Below are 14,465 nucleotides of genomic sequence, written 5' to 3'. Positions count from 1 at the left end.
CAAATACTTGTTCTCCCCACTGTACATGTCAACTGCATATATTTGAGTCTTGTGAAATAGCAGGCCTATCAAATAATGACTTCAGACAAATACATCAGATAACGTTACCGGTATGTGAGGCAGTTCATGTTACCAGTACATGACTTTAGCACATTTAATAGTTTATACTGTATAGTCTTCCAGTGTATATATTTCCAATCATAACAATTGTCTTCTTTTTGTTAAACTACTTTATTACTTAGCTATTTGTGTATATTTTTGATCATGTGTATTGCACTGTTGAGGAGAGCTTGCAAGTAAGCATTTCACTGTACCATTTACACCCTGTATCCTGTGGAGGTGACGAATAAACTTTGATTAGAAGATTAATGCACCATTGATATCAGCTATCATAGTCAAGATAACGGTGACTGACTTGACCAGCACTCTCTAGCCATCATTGACATTGAGATGAACTTGCTCAAATGTGAAAATACAAAATAAACATCACGATCCTAACTAATTAAAACTAAGCAACTGCGTTAACTCTGCATGATTTGTTTTCACAATGACAGGGGGTGCACCGTTCCTGGAGGTACTGCAATACCAGGTCGATGCGTGGAGTGGACGGAGCAAGCCCCTATTCCATCTCCCTATTCCAAAAATCAATTTAATATATGGTCCCCAGATAGGGGACGTATCAGATATTAAACTGATAAGAACAGATTTTTTTTTTGATTTTTTTTGGAAAAATAATGTTTATTTTCATTTCACATTCAAATACAAGTACAAATTCAGTGCATAACGTTGTACATAACATGGATTTACAAAAACAGTACCTTAACCGTATAAAAATAGCAAAACTCCTAACAAAAGTGCTGTTCTGAGGAACCTGACCAGCTAAAAGGCCTACATTCAAGAGAAGCATGTAAACAATTGCCTCTAACAATCTCCCAAAGCTGATCTTTCAAAGGAATAAAAACTATTATAGAAATAAAATCATACACATATACTAAAGGGAACTCTGAATAAACCTCAGTGTATATCGAATATTTACAAAGCCTACATTTCAATTTACATGACAGAATACAGTTATACATAGGCCTATATATAGGCTATAAAAACGTTTACAAAGAAGGGTATATCCCTTTCCATCTATGTTTAACAGATGTGATGCCCCACTTATCTATTTCGAATTGTATTTTTTTCCAAATTTCTTGTTTTATAAATTTAACCAATCCCGTCGGTGACCACTTGAGGGTGTCATTGACCGCACCACATCTGGCCTCCCAAAGTTTGGTCTTGATAAGGGACACCAGAGTCACTAATTCTAATAATTGCACCTTTTCCACATGTTTTAGTTCAAATTTGGCTACCCCTTCATAATCAATGTTTTTTAAAATATTAAAATCCATTTTAATTTTCTTCCAAACTATTTGGGCAAAAGAGCATTCCCATAAAACATGGGGAATTGTTTCAATTGCGAAACAGTTGTCCCTGGGACAAAATTTATTCAGGGTCAAATTATGATCATATAATGTTGAACGGACCGGAAGACGTCTGTGTAAAACAAGCCAATTAAAATCTTTCAGTCTGTTGTCTAAACCTTTTAATTGTGCCCGTAGCCAGGTGGAAGGTGATATAGGTAATCGGTCTCTAGGACAACAATTTTCTATCAATTTCACATATAGCAGTCTGTGGTTGATTACATTTTCTTTTACTTTGCAGACAGGGTTTTTCCTTGCCCATTCAACTATTTTCTTAAAATGTAATGGGATAATTTCAGCTTTTGGCTTACTATTATCCCACTCCACCATAAACCTTAACGGTATGGACAACCAGAATTTGATTAATATATTACATTTGTGTACAGAAGACGACAAAAGACAACAAACGTTTGAGTAGAACAACGCATCTAGTTTTAGAGGAATATGAGGGAAATCCCTTCCACCAGCCTCTATAGGCTGGTACATCCGATCTCTCCGGATGTACTCATATCCCCCCCAAAAGAAATTAAACAGTACACGTATTAACATTTTCCTTAGAGACACCGGCATGGGAAACACATATGCAAGGTGGAGTAATGAAGGCAGAATGTCCGCCTTCAGCACTAACACCTTGCCACTAAAAGATAGTCGCCTCACTTTCCACAGTCCCAATCTTTTATTAAGCGAAAGTAGTTTTTCTTTCCAATTAACCATGTCATCTTTAATTTGATTTCCGAAAGATATCCCGAGTACTACCATTGGTCCTGTGCACACAGTCAAACCACATAACTGATCAGATCTCCATTTCCACTGTCCCATATATTTTATTTCTGTTTTATTCTTGTTAATCCTAGACCCGGAGGCAACAGAGAACTCATCAATGACTTTGATAACCTCTTTCAAGCTCAGGTCGTCTTGTAAATATAAAATGGTGTCGTCCGCGTATTGTGAAATTTTTAGAATATCCCCTCCAGGTAATATAATGCCTTTGATGTTGTAATTTGTCCTAATTGCACATGCGAAAGGTTCAATATATAAAACATACAATAGCGCAGAGAGAGGGTCCCCCTGTCTGACACCTCGTAATTGCTTGATTACATTTCCAATATTCCCATTAATATTTACTCTGCTTCCCACATTACTATAAAGAATTTTTACCCATTTCATAAAATTCTTTCCAAAACCACATTTTTTCAGAACTCTAAACAAAAACTCATGGTTTACCATGTCAAAGGCTTTTTCCTGGTCCAAATTTACAGTAATAGCTGGCAGGTGCCTTTCCTCTAAATATGCTTGAACGTCTCTGTGCAATTGCAAGTTCCAGGTTAACTTTCTCCCTACCACACCACATGTTTGGTCTAAACCAACAACATATGCCATGGCAGAAGACAGACGATTAGTTATGGCTTTACTTAATACTTTATAGTCTACACACAACATTGTTAAAGGTCTCCAATTTGCTAGTGTCTTGGGGTCTCCCTTTTTTTGTAAAGTAGCGAGATTACCCCCTCGCACATTGAACCTCCCATATGCTCCAAACCAAAAATAACTCTAAATACTTCCAAAAGATGACATCCAATTAAATCCCAAAAAACTACGTAAAACTCTTTAGAGAGCCCATCCACTCCTGGTACTTTGTTATCTTTCATGCTCTTCAGTGCCATATATATTTCATCTAAATTCAATTCCCCTTCTAATTGGTCTCTAATATCTAAAGGTATCTGCACATCCACACATTTTAAAAAAGTAGTCCCCTTCTCATAATTAATTGTTTGCTTTTGGAATAGCTGAGAAAAAGTGCTGGGTAGCGACACCAAGCATGCCATCTCCATCCTCAACCGTCTCCCGTCTTGATTCAATAAAGCCGAAATGGTCCTCCTCTTTCCCCGTGACTTAATTTGTTTGAAAAAAATATGCAGAGCACTTCTCATCATTATCCCATTTATCTTGTTGACTTTTAAACATGAAATCTCGAGCTTTCTTTTCAAAAAAGGCCTGCTGCTTTTTTCTGCAGGTTACACAATGTGTCTTTATCTAAACCACCACCATTCAAATTACCTTGGATGTGCAGATCTTCTAGTTCGTTCTGCAACTTATAAAAATCTTTGTATTTATTACGTGCTTTAGCTTTGCAATAATTCTGAATAAAAATCTTGATTCTTAATTTTGTGCTCTCCCACCAGTCTATGACAGTAGAATAAAAGGATTTCATGGTTACACAGCCCTGGAAAAAATACCTAAATCTAGTCTCAAATGTTTTGTCATGTAGAATACCATTATTAATTTTCCAATATCCTTTTCCAAATTCAATTGTTTTTAATTCTACTGTCACAGACAGGCAACTGTGGTCAGAATAAAAAACCGGAGTGACGCGTGCAGAGGACACACCGAGTCCACGCGGAACAAACACATAATCTATGCGGCTCCTCGCGCCCCTGCTGTTTCCCCAGGTGAAACCGGGATCATTTGCATGCGCCACTCTATAAGTATCCACCAAATTATATTTCTCTATTAGGTTTTTTACAAGATGCCCTCCCAGATTACCTCGGTCATATGACACATTAAAATCTCCCCCCATAATAACCTGTCTGTTTGTCATAAAAATAGCGTCTAGGTTGTTCAGCATTTCCCTCCTTTCCTTGGGTGTCGATGGTGCATATACATTAATTAACCGAAGACATTTACCCCTCCAATCAATATCTACTATTAAAACCCTCCCGTGTACTGCCGAAAAACTTCCCACTATTTTTAAATCCCTATTTCCACATAGAACACCAACCCCTGTAGAATGCACCCCGCCAACACTCCACCTTGACTCTCCCTGAACCCATTCCCTCGTAAATCTCTCCACATCATTTTGATCTTTTAAATGTACTTCTTGTAAAAAACACACAGAGAAGCAAATGGAGGACAAATGGGAAAAAACAGTCGCCCTTTTAACGGGGTTCCTAAGCCCTCTAGCGTTTATGCTAGCTATGTTAAAAAAGGGACGACATGGGGAAAGGAGGGAAGCAGACAACTATCTAAATATGACATTAATTTCCAGACTCACTTTAAGTACAGTTCCTCGTTAGGAGGCCTGTCTGGGAAACGGTGGTCCCCAGGGGGAGGACTGTCCACAAAGATAGGGGTCGGGAAAACCCTTTCCTCCTCAGTCAGTGTGGGTGCTGGAACACCGCTGGGTGCGAGACCGCTGCTGTCGGTAGAGCTCGCGCCTGACAGGGAAAGCAGAGTCTCCTCTGCGCTGCCCGGGTTTCCCCGCGCTTTTCTCCTCAGACTCCCCGCTTGCAAAACAACTGAAGCGATTCCCCCCAGGGGCGGACTCCTCCGTCGCCTCCATGCGGATGAGTGAGGAAACAGGGCTCATCTGCTTCCTCTTGACCGAGCACTTCCTCCCCTCTCCCACCGTGGTCCAGCTCTCCGGAGCAGAGGGCGCGGTGGGCTCTCCCGTAGCCTCCTCCATCTGCTTGCTCCAACTCCTGTCCCCCGCTCCGCTCTCCTCATGAGGTGATGATGGCGCCTCACTCCCGCTCTCCTCAGACTCTCGCAGTTCTCTCTCCATCACTAGCTCCTTCACGACCTCCTCAATAGCGCGTAGCTCTATAACTTTTCCCTCATCTGCTCTTTTCCCGCTCACCGCTCTGGCGTAGGAGGGGGCTGCCTTTGGGCAGTGACGGAACAGGTGCTCCTCTGAGCTGCACAGACTGCAGCGCTTAGGCACGGTGCAATCCCTCATTACATGGCCGAGGGTCCCACAGTTTCTGCACCTTGTCTGGGTGCAGGCATCAGCGAGGTGCCCGTACGTGCTGCACTTCCTGCAAAAACGAGGCTGCCCAGCATACATGAGGTAACCCCTGTCTGCACCGATAGAAAAAGACGCGGGAGGATGGAGGTAGCCATCATGGCCGCTCTCGTCTTCCTTTAGCAGCACGCGAAACTGCCTCTTCCCTGTCCAGATGCCTAGGGCGTCCTTAATGTCTCTCACTCCTGGCAAGATGGTCACATACCGGCTGAGGTAGCACACTAGCATTTCTTCAGTGACCCAGGGGTTGAACATGTGCACCGTTAGCACCCTCAGATTGTGCCTGCACAGGGACTCAACTTGAAAGCTACTGAGGGCGGGTGCTGTCGAGTTCGCTCGGAAGAGCCCTCTCACCTCCTCCAGCCTGGTGATGGTGTAGAACGACACATCATAAAACTTCTCCGGTGTGTTTTGTTGCAGACAGTGCACATCGTCTGCTGTCAGCCGTAGAGGTCCAAAAAGAACGTCCTTTCCAAAATTAACTCTTTCCATCAACTTTTCTTTTCCAGTCCATTGAAAACGCAGCGTGTTCTTCAGTCCGGCGGCTGCCGACTGTGACGTGGACGATGACGACATCGCTCCACCTTCAGGATCTCCTTGGTTACTGCAACTTGATCTTGATCTTAGCCAAAAGGCCGAGAAGCGATACCGCAATGCTTTCGGGAGGAAGGCGCCGTTCTCCGACACGTCAAATTCGAATATGGTTACACCAAAATGAGCTCGGTAAGCTTTCCGCCAAATTTAAAAGATAATGCTTTTAGAAAATGGTGGCATATATTGGGAGTTGATCAACGTAGGGAATAACCACGTTTGACTGTTACAAAGTAACAAGTTGGTAGGTTCTAAAATCACGTGGTGATCCGCCTCCAATCGGAAATGAGAGAAAGCGTTGTTAAATTAAAACCAGATTAACAGCTCAATTGGGATAATAATATATCACGGGTGGGGGAGAAACAATTTGGAGATAATAATATTGACATAACATTTGATCTTGTATCAAATATCTCTGATAGCATTGCTGCCACAACGGAACTGAAGCAATTGTCCACTTGGTGGCAGCAGAGTTCCACCAACCGTTGCTTTTTCCAAGCTGTCCTGTGTGGTACATCAAACTGCATTTGAATGTTGAACCACTTGACTCTCTCGCAAATAATGTGAACAATAAAAATAGCCTATGTCTTTTTCTTATTAAAATCTTTCTGTAGAGCCTTGTATGATAAGGACATTGTGAGGAGGCCTTCATAAAGTTGCACTCCTAAATTACTAGAGGCCAAACTTCAACGATGTCCATGGCACTGGACTGCATTGCGAGCTAGGCCGGAGCGGTCCTGGCGTATGGTCCTGGCTGCCTAAATGTGTCCTCCACATAATAAACTGTACAAACATGGCACTTTTGAGGCTTACTTTTACAATTAGGCTTACTGAAGGTACAGTATATGTAAGTTACTTGGTTGGTGACTTGTGAATCAATCTGTATGCGCATTAGGGTTCAATATTTTCCCAGTATTTTACAAATGTTCCATACCGAGAATAAATGTATTTCCTCCCAGGTAACCCGGTATTAACCGAGAATAAATCACTTTTCTCCCGAAAAACAGAAAGTGTCATTCAAAAGCATTGTAAAATTGTAAAGCATATACATGTCTGGATTTGATTAGAGCTTTGATCAGCATGATTACATTCAAACCTGATTCTAACTGAGCCTGATGAGCCATATATTAAATATATTTTATGAGCACTACATTAACGACATTGAATGAACCCAAGCCCCAAAAAGCCCAAATGATTTTTCCATTATCCAATAGGCTACATACATGATACACTGTAGGCACATTACGACTTTTCATGCTACAAAAAGGGTAAATTTGTCAGCAAGGCACATCAATTAACGTAGTCCCAATCAATGGCAATTGCTGAACTTCATTAGGCAACATTTTAGGTGTTTTGTAACAGATGTCTATTTCCATTCACCAAATGGCGCTAATAGGTTATACATGCAGTTTGGATGCTGAAATAATTTTGGAGTGGAAGAACATGCACAGAAGTAGCCTACATTTTGAATTGATTTGTTTGACAAATCAGATGAAAATATCATGACTGGTTGTGTTTATGCCACAATAAAAAGGTAATTCATTTTTACCGTAATGTTTAATTGACTACTTTATTATTAGGCACATTAAATGTGTTTTCGTGCGCCTCAATAGAGACCCCCGAATGCACTCTGTTTTCATCAGAACAGAAATGTGTGTAATTAGTTCATTGAACCCATTCCCACGTAAATCGCTCCACATAATTTTGATCTTTTAAATGTACTTCTTGTAAAAAAACACAGAGAAGAAAATGGACGACAAAATGGGAAGAAACAGTCTCCCTTTTAACGGGGTTCCTAAGCCCTCTAGCGTTTATGCTAGCTATGTAAAAAATGGACGACATGGGGAAAGGAGGGAAGCAGACAAACTATCTAACTATGACATTAATTTCCAGACTCACTTTAAGTACAGTTCCTCGTTAGGAGGCCTGTCTGGGAAACGGTGGTCCCCAAGGGGAGGACTGTCCACAAAGATAGGGTTCGGGAAAACCCTTTCCTCCTCAGTCAGTGTTGGTGCTGGAACACCGCTGGGTGCCAGACCGCTGCTGTCGGTAGAGCTCGCGCCTTACGGGAAAGCAGAGTCTCATCCATCTTCTCCTTTCTCCTCACCCTCATCACCCTCTTCATCCATCCTCTCCTTTCTCATCACCCTCATCACCCTCTTCATCCATCCTCCACCTACCTTTTCACCTGCCTATCCATATCTCTGCAACCATTACAACCGGTAACACCTCGCCAGTCATCTCCAAGACCTTCCTAGTAACATATCCCAGTAATCCCAGTGCTTATCTCTTTCCTGTGTGTGTGTGTGTGGCAGTGTTTGGCCCCAGCAGGGGTTGTTAACCTGCTCCATATGGACCTGGATGTACTATTGCAGGCCGCCACATCTCCGGCACCCAAGGTTGGTGTGTCTCCCTATTGGTCAGGCAGCAAGGTCACCAGGTCAAGGTTCAGGGGTCAGTCAGACACAGGCTTGTGGTCCTGGTGGTTTGAACCCTTCCCCTGGTTCAGTGCACAGTCTTTGCATGCTATGCATGGGTTCACTCAACGCATGCAAGGGATGAACTGACAGCCTTCCTCACATGGAAGTAAGACCGAGGGTACCGACTGACAGACTGGGTACAGACTGACACAAACAGGGTACTGGAAGACAGGGTACAGACAGACAGACAGGGTGCAGTCAGTGTGTCTCTTCAGTCCAACCACTGAGATGGAATACGATCCATCATTGCAGCATTACCAACAGGCAGGCCACTGGACTGGACTTTAGAAAGGACAAACGTTCAGTTATTCATGAACATTTGTTCCAGTGAACCAAAGGGAGATTGATGCTCTATTATTGGATGCTATCATACTATAAACAAAACCCTGAGAGGACAATAAGTAATACGAACGCAGTTGCCAAGGTGGCGGTAGTGGAGGAGGTGGTAGAGGAGGTGGTGGTGGCGGTAGTGGAGGAGGTGGTGGTGGCGGTAGTGGAGGAGGTGGTGGCGGTTGTTGAGGAAGTGGTGGCAGTAGTGGAGGAAGTGGTAGAGAAGGTGGAGGGCGCGGAAGGTGCGGTGGTGGGAGAAGTGGGAGTGGAGGCAAAAACCCTCCCCACCCCAACCCCCCCGCCCCAGACTGAAGTGACCCCTGAAGGAGAAAGGGCCGAGAAAGACGGCTCTGGAGAGACAGAGAGTGAGAGCTCCCCAAGTGGGTCTGACAGTATGATGACAGTGTCGGAAACGACACTGTCAAGTGGGGAGAGTGCAGGAGAGGTGGGAGAGACCCTGGGCGAACACCTCCCCCCACGGAAGAGAAACGCTGAGGAGCTCTCCGACCCCGAACAGGGCAAGGAGAAGAAGGGAAAGTTGGAGTGGGAGAGCTCCCAGGGGGAGGATGAGTCCAGGGTCTTTCCATCAAACTCCCCCAACCAAGAATCGTTTTTTAAACCCTGTTTTTACCTCCTCTCCCTGCCACCCCCCCTTACCCCGCAGGGAGAGAGAGAAAGTTTCTAATAAATAACCCCTTTTAAACTGTTTTAATGCCTTCTTTCCTTTTAGCACTGTTTACTAACCTCTTTTATGGCTTTTAACATCACCACCATTAATGTTAGGAGTATAAAGACTGATTTAAGAGCACAATCTGTTTTATCCTTTTTAGAAAGTTTTAATTCAGATGTGTTTTTATTACAGGAGTGTGGTCTACCCTTTTTAACCTCTTACAGTAAATGGGAGGAGAAGTGGCAGCACGGGCCCTCCATTTGGAGTGGATCCAATTTTAATAAAAACGATGGTGTTGCCATTTTATTCAAGACCCCCACAGGTGGTGGTGAATGGGAGCACAGTGGTGGTTGGGGGACGTCCTCTTTTAGCCAACTGTGCTTTTATGGGGAGGGATTTTAACGTGCTAAATGTATATGGTTTTAATAACAAACATGACCGGTGCACGCTTTTAGAAGACCTGCAGTCCCACATGCTGGGGAGGGATCCTCTAGTGGTGGGTGGGGATTTTAACTGTGTTTTAAGTAGAGAAGACAGGAGAGGAGCGGGAGAAGATTTTAAGGTAGATAGGTCTAGTGTTTTATTGCAAGGGTTGTGCAGGGATTTTAAACTAACTGACTGTTTTAAAACCCTGCATCCAAGAGAGGAGGGCTTCACCTGGACCAGTGGTGACGGCACCAGAGCCTCTCGCATTGACTATCTGTTTACCCGTGACTGCCCGCCAACTGATGCTAGAATAACCCCTGCTTTCTTCTCAGATCACGTGATGCTGACGTGCACCCTCTCACTAACTTCGGGTGTGACTGTAGGAAGAGGGCCCTGGAAACTGAACTGCTCCCATTTAGAAGATGATAGAGTAGTTAGCCAGTACAGGGAGCAGTTCAGCCAGTGGCAGACGCTACAGGACTTCTTTGACACACGAGCACAGTGGTGGGAAATGGTGAAGGGTAAGACGAGGATCTTCTTTAGAGAGATAGGAAAGAGAAAAATCAAAGAGAAAGATAGACGCATGTTGGGACTGCAGAAGCGACTGGAGCAGTATTTTAATCTAAACCAACAGGGCTTTGATTTTAACCAGGAAATCAAAGACGTTAAGAAAGGAATTGCATTTTTAGCAGAACAGAAGAGCAAGGGGGTTATTTTAAGAAGCAAAGAAATGGAATTAGAAGAGGGGGAGAAGTGCACTAGGTACTTTTTTAAGAAGATAGTTAGCAAGGATAGGATAATGACAGGGTTAAAAGATAAAGATGGGGTTTTAAAAACAGACACAGAGGGAATTAAAGAAGTAGTCGAGGATTGATATGGGGAATTGTTCGGGGTTAAAGATGTGTGTAAGGAAACAATGGAGGACGTTTTAACATACATTGACAGGACTATACCCAATACGAACGACCTAGTAAAAGACCTGACAATGACCGAACTTGACAAAGGACTGAGACATTTTAAGAAGGGTAAATCACCGGGGGAGGACGGCCTGCCTTTGGAGTTTTATCTGACCTTTTGGGATGTTTTAGCCGACGAACTTCTGACTGTTTTTACTGACTTCGAACAACTTGACAGACTACCTGACAGTTTTAGAGTAGGAATCGTGACCCTTTTACATAAGAAAAATGACAGGACTGACCTTAGAAACTGGAGACCGATTACCCTTTTAAACTTTGATTGTAAACTTTTTACCAAGGTTTTAACACTCAGAATGTCTTCTGTTTTAGGGGAGGTGATCCACCCAGATCAAGCCTGTGCCATTCCGGGAAGGAAGATCACGGACAGCCTAGTACTGATCAGAGATGCCATCTGTTATGCGAGAGACAGAAACATGCGGCTTATAGTCCTAAATTTAGATTTTGAGAAAGCCTTTGATCGGGTCTCGCACCAGTACCTCTTCAAGGTACTGCAAAAAATGGGGTTCCCTGAAAGGTTTCTAGCTTGGGTGGGATTGCTGTATGGGGACATCACCAGCAGAATCCTTGTAAATGGGCATTTGTCAAGAGCAGTGGGAGTACACTGCGGCGTCCGTCAGGGATGTCCATTATCTCCCCTCCTGTTTGTGGCTTGCATCGAACCACTGGCTTAGGTCTTGAGAAGGGACCAACGGATCAGTGGGGTGGGTATCCCGGGAGTGGGGGGATGACCGCCAAGTGCGTTTTTACATGGACGACGTCAACATTTTATGCACCGACCTTTTATCTGTTGATAGGACCCTGGACAGGACTGACTGGTACGGACGAGCCTCTGGGGCGAGACTGAACAGAAATAAGACAGAGAACCAATTTTTCGGACCGTGGGCTGTGATTTTACCTGTCCTTTTATTAATCAGTTCTGTTTTTATCCCCCCAAGATCAACTCTTTTAGCTCTGGACCGGATGTTGTTTTATTTTCTGTGGGGAAGCAAGTGGGAGAGGCTGAGGAGGGAGGTGGTAAAGAGGCCCAGGCTCAAGGGGGGGAAAGGCTTGCCTGACCTCTACTTGTTCCTGGGCAGCCGCTATACAGCGTTACATCTCACTCTCGCCACCTCCCCGGTCAGCAACAAGACCCAGGCCCTCACACGGTTCTGGCTGGGGTCTTACCTCAGGTCTCTGAGGCTGATCCCAGTCGACCTGCGAGCCCCAGTCTCTTTCCGGCTCCCCACACACTATGTCCAGCTCAAAACGTTTTTAAGACATTTTAAACTGGAAAAGGAGCCTGTCACGGTTTTAACTAAGCACCGCTCTCTTCTCTCTCTTGTGCAGGAACGGGAACCGGTGTGTCCAGTGCGCGGGCTCGCTATAGGTGAGCCCCCGACCAGGCTGCGGCCAAGAAGAGTCGGTGAGGCACTTGCTCTGGGAGTGCAGAGCCGCACGGGACCTGTGGAAGGAAGGAGGCCCCCTGATCACACGTCTGCCAGCAGGGGAGGACCTAACGCCCCAGCTCGTGCTGTATGGGGTGGGCCGAAGGCCTATACCACCAAAGGCCTTCACAAAACTCTGGCCCACCCTCATGTGTCTGAAGGACGCACTGTGGTCCTCCCGCAACCTAATGGTAGGAAAACAGGTAGAGACCACCCCCCAGGCAGTGGCTTTGGTAGCCACGGAAGCCCTGGGGTGGTACGAACGACAGGGGGCCTCGACCCCATGCGGAGGGTCCCCCACAACACCCAAGGTCCCGGCGGCCACGGCCTGACAGCACTGCGGAGCCTAGGGCGATGCGCCTAGGGGAGGAGTCTCCTCTTGGCCCCGACGGATGGGTACGGAGTCGATTCAGGAAGAGCAGGAGGAGGCTTTTTTGATAAGGACTCACCCCGTTCTTGTACAAAGGACCGAAGACAGCTTTTTAACAAAGGGACTTTTTGACAGGCTTTCCATGTCTTAAAAATGTTTTACTTTGTTAAATCATGTATACACATTTTAAAATGGCTTTTATAGATTGGCTTTTACAAGAAAGGGTACATTTATGCATGATTGTTTTATTGTTTTAGATAAACAACATGTACCTTTTTTAATTTAATTGTAATATAATGCTGGTTTTTATGCACTTGATGCCGTTTTTATGTGTGTAAATGAATTAAAAATGTGAGCTGTTTTAAAAGGAATTATATCAATAAAAACCTTTCCAAAAATAAAATAAAAAATCTGTTCTTATCAGTTTAATATCTGATACGTCCCCTATCTGGGGACCATATATTAAATTTATTTTTGGAACAGTGAGATGGAATAGGGGCTTGCTCCGTCCACTCCACGCAACGACCTGGTATTGCAGTACCTCCAGGAACGGTGCACCCCCTGTCATTGTAAAGATAAAGCAGGCAAAGACAACAGAATTGCTTTGTTATATTCCATTAGGATCACGATGTATTTTATATTTTCACGTTTGACCATCTTCATCTCAATGTCAATGATGGCTAGAAAGTGATGGTGAAGTCAGTCACTGTAATATTGACTTTAACTGCCATAAATGTTATTCATGTCATTATTAATAGGTTTTACATAATATCATTATTATTTGTACAACTTGTATTTTGAATATTGATTTTGCTTGTATTTATGTGATAGGAACTATCTGTACATTCTATGTTGTGTTGGGACGCTTTTAGTGGTGACAAGTTCCAGACATCGCGGTAAAGTAGCGGCGGTAAAGTTTAGTACTCTGAAAGAGAAGTTAAATTAACGACGTGTTTATTTACAAGTATTCTTGTTTCTAAGTGGACCCATTTCCCTCTCAGTTGTGTGCAGCCAGCGAGGTATGTTCATTATGTTAATTATTTGTCGCGCATATTTACGAGCAAGGTTTCTGTAAAGTGAACGACAACTTGTGTTTTGTGCATGTGTTGAAATGTATGTAAACAGTTCGACGGTGGATTGATGACGGTGGAGAATTTAGTAGAAAAATAAATCCATCAGTAACCAGAACAGCGGCGTCGTGTATTTCCTGGAGGGAGTGATAGTCGAACTCGAGTCTGCGTGATCGTTTCCTGACCTGCTCTGCAAGACGGCTCGTCAAGACGGACTCACAGATAAGCCACTGTTCAGTGTTAAAGGACTCACACAAGTTCATCCGTTTTTTCATGAAGACGTCCGTAAGTCAGACACTTAAGTTTGTGTTCTGAAAAGGTGACACAAGGATTGGAAAATATAAAGGACTTCAAAGGGCTGTGTGTAGCCAAGTAACATAACAGTGTGTAACAAGATATTAAGAGACATTAATGTAAGTGATTTAGCGATATTGATAATTATTTATTTCATTGAAATATAAGTCATTGATTTACTTAAGAAGAGGGTTTATGTTTGTGCATTTAAGAAAGCTGTTATTTTGAGTGATTCTGCAACATTTCAAAATCTTATAACGCCTGCCTTTATTCTGAAGGGTTAATTTCAAAGACAATAACTTAACTTGGCATATTCTATTCTCCTGAGTATTTCTTTTTGTAAAATGTTTGTTGTAAACTCTACTGTTTATTTAAGACAACTGTCTTGTGTACAGGTTACTTTCAAATAAGTTAATATGTCAGATAGAAATCCTCACTGCATGTGTCAATTACATGGTGGTCTGTTGAAGAGCCACTCGAAGACAGAAGGGTTTTAGACCATTTAGCCAAACAGACTTTTGACAAAGGCTTCTCAGTTCTCACAGACGGAGGGCGGCTCATGTCC

The 14,465-nt window shown here is 43.6% G+C and overlaps 1 non-coding gene and 1 pseudogene across 1 annotated transcript; one reads left to right on the top strand and one right to left on the bottom strand.

Moving 5' to 3' along the window:
- Window positions 1-552: 552 nt before the first annotated feature.
- Window positions 553-736, bottom strand: LOC121566291. Its single transcript, XR_006000848.2, has one exon. It is a non-coding gene; the product is annotated as a U2 spliceosomal RNA (small nuclear RNA).
- Window positions 737-12,918: 12,182 nt separating this feature from the next.
- LOC121562529 lies at window positions 12,919-13,099 on the top strand (annotated as a pseudogene).
- Window positions 13,100-14,465: the final 1,366 nt, after the last annotated feature.

This window comes from Coregonus clupeaformis, unplaced genomic scaffold (assembly GCF_020615455.1).
Source record: "Coregonus clupeaformis isolate EN_2021a unplaced genomic scaffold, ASM2061545v1 scaf0883, whole genome shotgun sequence".
Classification (NCBI taxonomy): Eukaryota; Metazoa; Chordata; class Actinopteri; order Salmoniformes; family Salmonidae; genus Coregonus; species Coregonus clupeaformis.
Note: the sequence above shows the minus strand (reverse complement) of the source record. Positions and strands in the feature narration are given on the sequence as shown.